Here is a 14,743-nt window from a genome sequence, read left to right as displayed (position 1 = left end):
TTTTTTATATACACAGTCATATCTAAAGGTATACTAGCATTTCTCAGAGTACAGTTTGCAAAACGGTGGTGTAAGACACTTTGAGGCATTACACAATACCAAGTTTTTGTAACCTATTGCAAGTGTACTTTTTTTTTTTTTTTTTTTGCGGTACGCGGGCCTCTCACTGTTGTGGCCTCTCCCGTTGCGGAGCACAGGCTCCGGACGCGCAGGCTCAGCAGCCATGGCTCACGGGCCCAGCTGCTCTGCGGCACGTGGGATCCTCCCAGACCGGGGCACGAACCCGTGTCCCCTGCATCGGCAGGCGGACTCTCAACCACTGCGCCACCAGGGAAGCCCTGCAAGTGTACTTTAAATGTAGCTCCACCATGCTTATGCCCAAGGGAATCCAGTAAAATACTCAACCAGTGAGTGATCCCAATTCCCCAGACAGGCCAATAGGAAATATAATGCCCCACACTGACAAATTTTATTTATGCTCTTGGGTGTATTCCACATGGGCAGTGACCACAGAAATGGCCCATCATATCACGTAGAACCAGTGAAGGCAAACTACTGTGGAGGACCAGGTAGTATGTATTTCAGGTTTTGTGGACCACAGAGCCTTTGTTAAAACTACTGTGCCTTTGTAACACAGAGGCGGTCATAGATGATACGTAAACAAATGGACTTGGCTGTGTTTTGATAAACAGGCCATAGACGTGACTTAGCCTGTACGTCATACTTTGCTCATCTCTCAAGTAATATATAGTATTAGCTGCTGCCATGGACTGGAATCAAACTTGCTAAACTTAGACTGCCCATTCATTTTTTTATTATGTACAGTACAATGTGTATTTATAGATATGTATATACATATAGACACAGAAACAGCTTTTTGACTGATCCATAATAATCGTTTCCTAAGAACTGGGCCACCCAAAAGCATACTAGTTATTTAAACAAAAACTCATTAATTGCCACCTAAGAGGTGCTTAATGGTATTAGGACCACATGTAACAGGGAGATTTCTAAATTAGGACTCCTACCAAAAGTTATACTTCTTGTAGAACACACTTTTTTTTCTTTTACCTTTGTGTACCAAAATGAACACGTGAGGATAAAGAGATCACAGGCAGGAGAGGACATCAGGTAAGAGAGAGGCTTTGAGACCAATTAAGTGGCAAAAGCTATTCTTGGTGTTTAACCAACAAAGTAAGCAACCTCTATTTTATATGAGTAAAGCTTTGGCAAAGGCTGTACTCAAAATACACAAATGCAAAAAAGAGGGCTTCCCCGGTGGTGCAGTGGTTGAGAGTCCGCCTGCCGATGCAGGGGACATGGGTTCGTGCCCTGGTCTGGGAGGATCCCACATGCCGCGGAGCGGCTGGGCCCGTGAGCCATGGCCGCTGAGCCTGCGCGTCCGGAGCCTGTGCTCTGCAATGGGAGAGGCCACAATAGTGAGAGGCCCGCGTACAGCAAAAAGTAATAATAAAATAAAGCAACTACGGACTTCCCTAGTAGCACAGTCGTTAAGAACCCATCTGCCAATTCAGGGCACAGGTTCAATCCCTGGTCTGGGAATATTCCACATGCCATGGAGCAACTAAGCCCATGCACCACAACTACTGAGCCCACATGTCACAAGTACTGAAACCTGCGCACCTAGAGCCCGTGCTCTGCAACAAGAGAAGGCACCTCAATGAGAAGCCTGCACACCACAACAAAGAGTAGCCCCCGCTGGCAGCAACTAGAGAAAGCCTACGCGCAGCAACGAAGACCCAACACAGCCAATAAATAAATAAATAAATTTAAAAAACAAAGAATTTCAAGAGAGTATATATATACCCACTCATCTTTGAAAGTTGGTTATAATTTTAAGTCCTATATGCGCGTGCACAGCAATGAAAGCCCCAACGCAGCCAAAAGTAAATAAACTTAAAAAAATAAATGAAATTTAAAACATAAAGCAACTAATGTTTCTCAAAGTGTGGTCCATGGACCACATGCATTTGAATGATCTAGGCATATTGGTTAAAAACACAGCAATGTGGGCCCCTCCCAGACCTATTAAATCTGCATCTCTGCAGGTGGGGACAGGAAGCTGAAATTGCTTTTTTGTTTTGTTTTTTTTTAAATCAAGATCTCTAGATCATTCCAAGGAACACTATCACTTGAGAACCACCAAACTAACAGGGAGGCAGTAATAAAAATTCTACATCATCTTATGGAGCAGCACAGAGCAACAATGACCTCAGCTATAGAAGGGGAAACACCCAAATCTCAGACAAAAAAGAAAAACGTACAGATTATATATATAGGAAAGCAGCAACTACGTTTCTTACCACCTTAAGGTATCTGAAGACTTTTTCATAGGGAAAACCTGAAGTTGATCAATGTCCACCACTACACATGTGGGTGTATTTATAGATGTATATATGAAATGTTAATTAAACGTATACTATGCTAATGTTGATGCCCTGTAAAATGCAGAGCTTGGACTCTCAATTGCTTCGTCCTCACCTTCAAAGAAAAAAACATTCCTACTGTTTGATGTAGATGCCCGAACTGAGGGCCCAAATGAGAATCAAGAACTCCCTCTACCTCCTAGCATGGGCTTGTTGTGCAAAGGGCGGGGCAAACACCAGCAGTGTCACCTGGTGCAAGCTGGAACTCGAAGGAGAGCCCTTGGAAGGCGCACAGGTGTCCCTGTAGGGAGGGGTGCCCAGCGAGTAGACTTGCGCCCACACAGGGCCACACTCGAGGTATGCTCCATGAGAGGAGCCCACCCCACTGTTGCTCTCCCTTTCCCTAAGACAAGTGGGAGAGTAGCCTTGCAAGTGGCAGACAGGCAGCCTGGGCCAGGCACCTGCCTTTCAGGGAGCTACTTGGGAATGCCAGGTGCTAGCACTTGGTGTGGAGCTGAGTTCACTGTACCCCTTCCATTCAGGGAGGAAAGCTTCTTGTCCCGTGGAAAGCTGAGTTGAGGTGGAGCCCCTCCCTGAGGTGAGCCTCTGTTCCCAGCTAACTCATAACCTAACATATGCAAAAACGTGACCATTCCTACTCCAGGGCATTCATTGGTCACCCTCTCAACCGGGCAAAGTCCAATAAACTTACAGAATGCTGTCTAAGCACAAAAGAATCTTATCTCAAGGTTAGATATGTGTTCAGAACCATACACACCTGTGCTTACACGCCCACACTCCTTTCAGGATTTATCTGTATAAAACGTAACAGCATATCTTTCCCAAATTCCCACTTTTCTTGTGTTTTGAATAGGTTAGGTTGACGCAAGGGCTAGACTTGGTTGCCCAAGTTTAAGATGTGGGGACAGCGTTCCATCAACAGGAAAAAGCATGACCCCAAGGTCAGGAGACCAAATGAGTTTTCTGCCCTTCACTTCACTGCACCCAGCCTCAGGGCTGCAGGCTAATGACTCTGCTGGCTCCTATCACTCAGTTTTCTCATCTGGAAATGGGGGTGATGGGGTGTGTGATAAGCATTAATTAACATTTGTGAAGCATTTTGAGATCCACTGATGAAAGGGATGAAGTATTATTTTTCTCAGCATGAGCAAACCACCACGTGGTACAAATCCAGCTAAATAGTGCTGAGTTAACTACCTTAAAACTGTTGTCTCAAATCTGTTTTGCACTTTTCCTGCCCCAGGCAGATTAGCACCTGTTGTGTCTTATTGTGAAATCACCAAGAGAAATAAGCAAATTGGGTTAAAGGATATGACTGTAGTTCATGTAGACGCCTGTTTGCCGGAGATAACTCTCTTGAGTAGCAACAACAAGAACAACAACACATTTTAATGTGTGATTAATTTGTGGTTATATAGGCAACCTGCAGCAACCAAGAGCGAGCCTATTATTTCAAATAATAATAAAAGTGAAAATAAAGATGTCAAACCATAAAAAATACATTCTTTTACTTATCCCAAAGATTATTAGGTTGTTAACTTAAAAACATTTCTTAAAAGTCCCAGACCAGCTAGCCATTTGATACAACAAACACAACTTCCCAAGTAACGCTGACTTGTATTTCACTTTCTAGGAGAGATGAAAGCAACGCATTGCAGCCTCTGAGTAAGGCTGTTTAAATATCATTTGTGAGCCAGTGGACAGCAACACTTGAATTCAGACAGCGCAACAAGAAAACCCAAGCGAAAGAAAAAGAAGTCTGGGGTACAGGGGTAGAAGGTTACCAGTTACCCTTCAGAGCTGCAGTAAAACAAGTCATAGTTACCCCTCCAATTAAAAGTGAGTCAAAGCACAATTCAAAACATTTAGCCCAAAACACTTACCAGCTCAAGAAGAACTTCGCGTTGTCTTACAGAAGGTGGGCAGATATCTCTTCAAGTCCTTTGCAGGGGTCAGAGAATGCTAGTTTTGATGTAAGACGGTGGGAGAGAACGCCGGCAGAGAAAGACGCAGGCACCTTAGTAGAAGGCAAGGCAGTGGTTTTTAAAGGGTGTGGACCCGGATGCGAAATCAAGATCACCTGAAACTTGTTAGAAATGCAAATTATCAGGTCCCACCCCAGACCTACTAAATGAGAAACTCCTGGGAGTGAGGCCCGGCAACTTGTGCGTTAACAAGCCCTCCAGGTGATTCTGATCTGAAGTCTAAAAAGATTCTGATTTTAACCTGCTGAAGTTTGAGAATCAGTGGTTAATAATTGCAAATCGGTATCACCCTGAATGTGAATAAGACCTATAATTCAACTGATATAAATTATGGGAAAGTTCATAACATGAGAAATGTTAGTCAAGCAAGCCGATACCCATGAGACTTGGCTTTCTTGAGTATAAATGTTTAGTGCACAGAATCTGTAGCAAATAAAGGGGGGATACTTTTTGCTAATGGAATCATTCTCCCATCAGCATGTAAAAAAACAATAAAAAGCTGTAAGCAGTTAAGGCAGAGCCCTCTAGCTGTCCATCAAAATATACTCTCCCTCCTCTGGGGGCACAACTACATTTCCCGGCCTCCCTTGAAGTTAGGTGTGGCATGTGGCTGAACTCTCTCCCTGGGCATATTAGTGGAGGTGATGTGTGCTCCTTCCAGACCAGACCCATGAACAACATCCAAGTGTGCTCCACCATGCTCTTTCCCCATTCAGACAGATTGCAGTGGCAACACTCAGGATCACCTGGAAGCCACACATTAAAGATGTCAAAGCAGCCAGCAGCCTTGATTTCTGAATCAAAGCATGGAGGAAAGCTTCCCTACATCTGAATTCCCAGCCTGAATCTAAGATGAGAAAGAGATTGACTTTTTGTTCTTTAAGTGACTGAGCTTTAGAGATTTTTTTTTTTTGGCTATGCCATGAAGCATCTGGGAGCTTAGTTCCCCAACCAGGGATCAAACCCATGTCCCCTGCAGTGGAAGCACAGAGTCTGAACCACTAGACTGCCAGGGGAGTCCCCTAGAGACCTTTTTTTTAAAAAAAAACCTCAGTTTACCTGCCCTAAATAATATATTGGTTCTCAGATCCATGATCTATCTTCCCACTACTAATACTGAACATGAGCATGTTCTTACATTTTAAAAGTATATTCTGAAAGTTTGATACTTCTGTAAATCTTTCCCTAAAGAACACACAGGTACACGCACACACACACACACACTCACACACACACATCAGTAGAGAGGATGTAAATACTGCAGGCCTTACTTTAAACTTATGTATATTCACACTTACATTAACAAAACAAGACATTCAGGCTAACACATGACTTTTCTTTAACAATCGTGATGTAAAAATATCCCTGAAAAGAACAATGTGTTATATCAGTAGCTTTATATTTACTTTTTCAAAAAAGAGAGAACCAGCTATAAGTATCTTGCACAACTGATGTAATATTTACTCATCTAATTTCAACACACCTCCAATTTAGAACACCAAACTTGGACTTCCCTGGTGGTGCAGTGGTTAAGAACCCACCTCCCAATGCAGGGGACACAGGTTTGAGCCCTGGTCCGGGAAGATCCCACGTGCTATGGAGCAGCTAAGCCACAACTACTGAGCCTGCACTCTGGAGTCTGCGAGCCACAACTACTGAGCCCACGTGCCGCAACTACTGAGGCCTGTGTGCCTAGAGCCTGTGCTCCGCAACAAGAGAAGCCACCGCAATGAGAAGCCCGCACACTGCAAGGAAGAGTAGCCCCACTCGCCACAACTAGAGAAAGCCCGTGTGCAGCAACGAAGACCCAACGCAGACATAAATAAATAAATGAATGTATTAAAAAAGTAAATTAAAAAAAAATTAAACACCAAATTTAAGTTTGTTCAACATAACTGTTTTCACATATAGCTCTAACTCCTGAAAAAAGGGCCTAACATATTCCTGTCAACTGGGTACATTCATGGTGTATCTTTATTTGAGGTTGTTTAGTCTTGTTCTCATGCAGGTCTGGGAGTGACTTGCTGGGTGACTTCAGTGAAGTCAATATACCTGTAACACCATCTATTCAACTACTAAAAGGGAGATGTATTACAGCCACTTCTGTCTGTAATGTAAACGTTAGTAAAATAACTGGTGACATAAATTTTGGGTTCCTTGGAAAAGTAGAGAGCCAGACAAAGTGGATTCTGCACCTCCCAAAGACAAGGCAAGTAACCACTGACCAGGTTTCCCTAACCAGAACAGCACCCACTTCACAAAGTTAACTGTTCTGCAGTAACTAACATCACACCCTTACATACGTAGGGGGAGTTCTGGTGTCATCATGGTTCAGAGGTCAGACAAGCTTGGGCTTGAATCTTGGACCCACCACTTAGTAGCTCTGTGGCCCTCTCCTGGAAGTTTCTTACCTTCTCAGGAGCCTCAATTTTCTTACCTGTAAAAACACACTGCCTCTTAAATCCTTCAGGGCCTCCACACCATCTTCAAGAAGTGAAATGTTCTTCTAGCGGTAAGCAAGGCTCTTGATGATCTGACCCCGGTTCACCTCTCTAACCCATCACCTCCTTTGTCCCCTTTAGGCACCAGGCAAAGCTCTTCTTTCTTCCTGGATGTGCAGTGCTGCCTTCTGGCAGTCCGCTCCATCCACCTGAATACTTCCTGTGTTTAAGGAAAGGAATGAAAACATCACCTGCTCAGCAAGGCTCTTCCAAACGCCCTTGGGCACTCAGTTCCTTTGCTTCTGTGATCTCATCGCATGAGGCACACCTTCTCTTTAAGATTTATTACCCTCAAGGACAATGATTCATAATTACTTTGTTTGTTTATTAGCTTTTTCGCCACAAGAGTGTGAACTCCTGGAAGGCACTGTCCTTACTCCACCTTAAGGCCTTTGGATCAGCTGTTCCTTTGACCTGGAACATTCTTCTCTGAGAGATCCTCATGGCTCACTCCCTACTTCCTCACATCTTTGCTCAAACGTCAGTTTGTTGCTGAGGTCTCATCTGAAATCTCTGTTTACATGTACAACCTGGCTTTCCTCCTTCCTTGAGCCCCTTGGCCAGGCCCCTTGACCTTTGTTTTTCCATTTCAATGAACACCTCTTAAAACACAACATAATTTACTTATTTTATTGATGATGGTTTATCTCCCTACCTAAAATATAAATTTTATGAGGGTACGAGTCTTTAACTGTAACTTACTGATAAAGTATAAGCACCTAGAACTGTACCTGGCACGTAATGGGGTGTTCAGGAACTAGTTGACCAGGTGAATGAGTGAATTTTTTGTTGCTTAAAGGACCCAGATGTTCAACAACTATTGATGGATTGAATGAATGCATAAATGCCTGTCCCAAAGATGTCTTCATGCACAAGAAAGGGAACCAAATGAAATTAATCAGAAGAATATTTTTATTTCCTTTCTCTTTTCCTTGAGAGAGGCATGGGCTAGGGAGCAAGACCTGGGTTCTAATCGCAGCACAGACGCTTTGGTACCCTTTAGGCCGTCCTGATTCTTAGTCACATCAATGGAAAATGGGTTTGGTAATATTATCTACCTCTTGGGGCTGCTGTTCAGAGATTACACTGTAGAAGCCCTTAGCCACAGGCTGCAGCACATTGCAAGTGCTCTGTAGATAGTAACTGCTATTATGACTGCATGCTCGGTAATGAGGAGCTCTTCTTATGACACACTTGACTCCCAAAGACCTACCTTTGAGAACCAGAAGGCTGAGACCGGGTTGGCCACAGCCTCACTCTCTGCCCCTCGAAGCGTGGACTCGCATCTCTAGGGTAGCAGAGAAGGAGCGTGGTCACACACACAGTTCTTCCACATCTGCCTCCGTGACCGCCCTTTTCTCTTGCGTCTACCATAACACCTCCCAAACAACAGCAAAAACAACACCCCAAAACTATGTGCTTCCAACTAATGCACGAAATCAAACTGAAACCCTCTAATTTTATTCAGGCAGTGATATTTATTCATTTATTTTTTATTTCACTCATTCACTTAGTCAACCACTCAACAGTATTTACAGATGCTGACCCTTACCCTAAGCACACGGTGTTAGTATCAGCGGATCAATGGGAAGAGGCACCTCCTATCAGAGCTTCTGATCTAATGCGGGTAGCAGGCAATAAGCAAGCATACAAATATAGAATCACAAGCTATGACAGATGCTCTGAGGGTTATAAGCAAGGTGTGCTAAGAGATAATAACGGATGGTGAGGACAGACCTAATTAAAATAGGGTGGAGAAGTGGGGGTTACCTTTAATCCTGAGTAATGTAGCATATAATATACTGCTAGACTTGCAATTGACTATTTCATACCAGTCTCTCTGCTTCTCAACCAGATTGCAAGCTCTTCAATGGCAGGGAAGGGTCTTAAACTAGATCTACAAGTTCTGCACTACCTGGCCAGGGTTGCACATACCTTAGGGGCATTAAATAGTGTTTACCGAGTTGGTTTTTACTGACCTTTAGTATGTTCAGGAGAGAATGGAAAAACGAGATTCGTAAAATCTATAATGTTATAAATGCTATGAAATTTTAAATATAGAATCTCATCTGATTAATTTCTTTAAAACCTCTTAACTTTTAGCTCAATTGTTATAATTTTACTTCTCATACTGAAAATAGAGCCATCATTTTTTTTATGTCTATGACTGTGGTTAGTTATTAAGGGTGTTAAATAGATTGAACAGGGAGGAATATGCTCCAAAAGAAATATAAACTCATAAGCTTTGAGGAAACTGACCTTAAATGAAGTTGACATAATAAAATACTTTCCTATGACTATTGTTATTTTACGTAACAGATAGACTTGCGTTTATAGTTGATGTTTTATGAAATGAGACAGAGATCTTGGCAAGGTTTGACAATGTTTTTAAGATCAGCTTACACAAAAAGAGAAGAAAAGAACAAAGCCCAAGAAATAGGACAATATGACCACTGGCATCTTTCTTCTTTTTTTTTCTCTACCAAAAATAAAGACAAAGACAATTGGGATCCACTGGAAAGAAAAACTGCCTCATACTGCTCATTCATGAGTTTTTAGCTGTAATTAAACATCTAATGCTCCAGATGGCTAAGTATTCAAAATTAGTACATTTCAGCTCCACTGAAACAGTTTATTTTGAAATGTTCAAAATACTAGCCAGTGGTGCTTAACAACTGAGCAAAGGAATCTTTCAAAACTCTGAAAGGTATGTTAGAATTTCTCATGGAGAAATTCATAATTCAATAATACTTCTTTACCATTTTCTTCTTTTTTCCTATTGATCAGTGAAAATTCTTTCAAATTAGATGTGAACGTTCTGATCTTGCACATAACTCCCATCCTACTTTAAGACAGAATCCCTAACATTTGTCAGCTGAGAAAGCAGTCTCTTGGTCTCAAGAAGTAGGGTGTATTTCCTTGCCTCTTGATTTTGGATCTGGTTGTGTGATTTGTTTTGGCCAAACAGCCTACGGGCAGAAGTAACAGCATGCCAGTGCTGGCCTAGGCTTTCACTACATCATGGATTTCTGCTTGCAATCTCATGCCTCTGCAAATGCCATGAAAAAGGCCCCTCACAGAGTAGCTGATGTCCCTTCATGCTGTGCCCAAAAATGAATATTCAGGCAGCAAAAGTGAACACAACCCATATCAAAAACTCATGTCCAGCTGGACCCTCAGTTTGAAGCAGAGTTGCCTAGCTGACTGAGCTCAGCCCCTATCAGCAGACCCCCAGTGTGGCAGCAGACACATGAGTGGAAATAATTATTATATTAAGTCACTGAGTTTGGGGGTAGTTTGTTAGGCAGCACTACCTAACTGATACACTGTCACAGCCCTATTCTCTGAGGTTGTGGGGGAAGGAAACTGGAGAGAAAAAAATGCAGGCTACATAAAAGAAATATCAAAAATTATTATTTTGAGAATATTTGTCTTACAGCAACCCCCCCAACCGATTTTAGACTTCTTGGGTCCAAAAAAACTTGTTATTCATCTTTGACACATCAACAGTAGCCACTTAAAATTCTGTTGACTTGGTTTTATTAAAAATTCTTTGGTGCAAGTATCAGTACAACTATTTTCTTAAACAGAGACCCATGGTCTACAATTTTTCTCTTCCCTGCAAATCCTTTTCGGACCCAAAATTTTAGAGAGGGTCACTTTTTTTTTTTTAACATCTTTTTTGGAGTATAATTGCTTTACAATGGTGTGTTACTTTCTGTTTTATAACAAAGTGAATCAGCTATACATATACATACATCCCCATATCTCCTCCCTCTTGCATCTCCCTCCTACCCTCCCTATCCCACCGCTCTAGATGGTCACAAAGCACTGAGCTGATCTCCCTGTGCTATGCGGCTGCTTCCCACTAGCTAACTATTTTACATTTGCTAATATATGTTTCTACTAAATGAAAAATTTGGTTATGTAACTAAGCACTGTGACTGTTTTGTCAAACATTCCTTTATGGTATTACCTACCACTTTTCTACTGGACACTTTTCATAAATGATTTCATTATGTATTTAGAACAGTATTGTGAGCTAGGTTGTTGTCGCTTTCAAATTAGTGAGTGGATTCATAATTCAAAACTCATTCCAGTGTACCCCAACCTAATTTAAGAGCTGTTTTCTCTACTGATTATATCTTACCTCAATCTGCACATTGCTTCTTTCTCTATCCAATTAATTCATTCTGATTTGATCATTTTCAACCTCTCAGCCTACACCAAGAAAATGCATTTCACTGAACTCTTACAACCTGCCCTCAAACTTATCAACCTTCATGACAGACTATACAACTGAAGAGAACTGAAAGAAGAAAACACTATCGAGTTACAATTAGCAAAGCTTCTTATGTCTTGGAAGCAAGTAGAAGAAAAAGGAGAGTGAGAAATCTGAATAGGGGAGCTACATATTTTATTCTTAAGCCACCTGCCTCTTTGGCTTTAGAATAAAAGTTGAAATATAGAACATTAGGACAGTAGAGGACATTCAAGTTTGTTAGAAATAGATAACAAAGGCAGAAATCCTTGAATGGAAAGAAGTCTTAGTTGAGTACTTAGTAGCAGTTGCCTGAGGGGTAAAGAGCAAAAGAAGGATGTGGATGTTGAGAAGAATCACATGGGGTACAAGAGCTCAGTAGAAGAGAATTCCTGGACAGACACTGACTGACCTCTGTAGCAACTGCCCACTGGAACAATTGGGGGAAAATGCAGACAGGAATTCAGTTTTTTTTTTTACTTTGTAAGTTTTAACCACGCATTGATACTGCTGTTCATTTCTCCCTCTGGAGACTCAACCACTCTGGAGCTGTGCCTTGTCTTTTCTCTCTCTGTGCTGCAGTTGCTATCTCTGCCTCATTCTATAGAGATGGGTGTGTATGTCTCTCTGGGTAAACTACACATATGTAGTGGTCACAACAAAGAATGGTCAGGGGGACCATTACAGAATATAGGTGAAGGCTGAAGAGTGGCATGGGGTGGGGAACCACAGGACTTCTCTAGGGTAGAAAATAAGGTAGATTCTTTCATGAAAGAGACAAGGACAGAAGAAATATTGAAAATTATTAATTAGAAAGCGCACTGTATCAGAGGTTATCTAGCCCAACATCCTTATTTTATTGATTATGGAAGGATAAAAGGGGAGCAAATTCTAAATGTAAAACATCACTTTGAAATGTTATTTTTAAAATACTAGCTTGAGACCCTTAATCAATGAATTAAACACACCTTACATTACTCACATGGTAGCAGTAGACAATTTTAATTATATTGGGTCAGATTTGATGTGGTTTTCTAATAAAGCAGATTCTTGCTTAGGGTGGCTATGCATTAAATCCATTAAATATGTGAAAACACTGTGCATTTGGGAAAAGTTAATTTGAAATTTGTCATGTTGCTTTCCTCTGTTTTGACTTTGGCTATTCATTTACATTTAGAAATAGAGCTTCAAGGATGGGTGAGTTCTTCCAGTGTTCGGATAATTTAATCTGCAACTATGTTTTAAAAGTAAGATCATCTCATTCATGTCATTAAGAGACTGCTGATTTAAATTTAAACACCTTGGGCTCAAGTCACCAATCTTACAAAAAAGACATAGGGGAGCTGGATTCTTCTCTCTTTGGAAATAACGACTATTGTAACCTGATACAATCCTTTGTTAGGCCCTGTTTTCTAAAGTGCCTAAGTATATTGTTTTTACTGTGAGCTACTTCAAATCTTCTCTGGGAGTAAGATGAAAATAAGTCCATAAATAGAGGCAAAGTGAGTCATGTATTAGTCAATAGAGAAATTGTCAAAGGATTGTGCTTATCTATGTGGCCAGAACAGTTCTGCTGGTTAAGATTTGGGATGAAATACGAAAGTACCACCCACTTCACAAACTGAAAAAAGAATACAGAAAAGCTGTAACACCTGGTGGCTTCCTAATTTGAAAGAGAAAAAGAGCCAATTATGCCTTGCTGATTGTGACTCACAAAATCTAAAGATTGGAGTAGACTTTCTGGGTCATCTAAATCTATTTTTCCATCTGATGCTGAAATGTCCTGGATTCTGTACTCAGTCTGTAGTTGAACATGTCCAGTGAGAGGCCCTGGGCCCACCTAAGGCAATGCATACCTTCATGGTCTGGCTCTGATTTTTACAAGGTCCTTCTGGAAAATAGGTCCAAATCTTCTTCCCCTTCATCAGCATCCATTCATAGGGCAAGTCAAATTTCTCTTTTACAGCCTAAAATCCAATGATGTATATCTGCTATCAGACACCTCCTGCCTTAGGATGAGTTCTGGTGTAAAAGACAGGGAAATTTACCTCCAATGAGCTATCAGCTATTAAGTACCATTACTTTATGGATATGTGCTTCTCAACCTCTTTGTCTTTTTCTGTTTTTCTCTTACTTTTCCCTTGTAACAAAACTACACAAAGCGTATTGAGGCAGAAAGCTTCTATAAATTATCTCTAGTTATTTTTTCAGCCCCTAGTTAAGGGATTAAGGGCTTGCTTCTCTTCAGACCTTGACCTTGGAGTAAAAGTCAGGCCATTCACACTGTAGCTTGTAGAGCTGCTCTGTCAACATGGTAGTCACCAGCCACATGTGGCAACTGAACACTTACAATATAGTCAGTGTGACTGAAGGACTGAATTTTTATTTAATATTTAAATTTAAAAATTAAAGCAGTGTAAACTGTTTCCATTAAACACTACTGTTTTAGCAGATTACATTTTGCTTTAATCACTGCATTTTGTAGGATATAATTATTGTATGGTAGTGCGTGTTTCTGGCTCATGCGCCATTTTGAGCATACAAGGAAACGCATGACCAATCTCCTAGTTGTCAACAGATTGGTTCAGTTTGAATAATTTTTTTTTCCTATGGACTGATGTAACATTGTAATATGTTTATTTGAATATTTTATATAGACAGCATAAATTACAGTGATATCTACGGAAGTCCACTTGATAATTAAATTACTTTTTAAAAAAAACATAATAGAATTAAATCACATTTCTAGTACAAAAAAATAAGTATGGAAAAATTTTCAAATTTAAAATGAAGACATACTACTCATAGAAAATCAAGTGGAAATCAGGAGTTAGTATTATGACCATAACAGTAGGAAGGAAAAAGAGACTGGAAGAATACGTCAGAGTTTTCACAAAGAATGACAATTACAATTTGCTGCAGCAGAGCAAACTGAAAAATCTGCTTCTTTGCTGTCTTAAAAAAATTATACAAAATTAAGCAGGCAAAGTTGAGAGCCATTTTCAGCAAATACATTTTGAATTTGATAAAAAATTTGAAACTGTCAAAAAGTATTCAGCGAGATTAGTTTACTGACATCAGATTTAATGTCCAATAAAGCTTTAAGTGATTTTTCAGTGGCATCTGAATTTGTAAGTCTGACCAGATATATAACAGTTTGGATCCTTATACAAAATAGAACACCATTTTTAGATGAAGACATAGTAAAATAAATTATTTGTTATTAAAATTTTGTCAGAAAATTATGAGGAAAAAAAATCTGTGGTTAGCACATACAAACATATAGAGAATGGATAAACAACAAATTACTACTGTATAGCACTGGGAACTACAGTCAATATCCTGTGATAAACCATAATGGAAAAAATATGAAAAAGTATGTATATATATGTATAACAATCACTTTGCTGTATAGCAGAAATTAACACAACATTGTAAATCAGCTATACTTCAATAAATAAGTAAATAAATAAAACTATGAGGAACAAGGTTTAAAAGATGTTTTACAAAAAGTGGAAGATCTTCAGTTAAGCCACCAAATGATTGCACATAGAATCCAAGATCTCACAAACAGTATTAAAGATTAAC

The sequence above is a fragment of the Grampus griseus genome (assembly GCF_964374135.1).
Source record: "Grampus griseus genome assembly, chromosome: 3".
In the NCBI taxonomy this organism is placed as follows: Eukaryota; Metazoa; Chordata; class Mammalia; order Artiodactyla; family Delphinidae; genus Grampus; species Grampus griseus.
The sequence above is the reverse complement of the archived record's forward strand: the minus strand, read 5'-3'. Positions refer to the sequence as shown.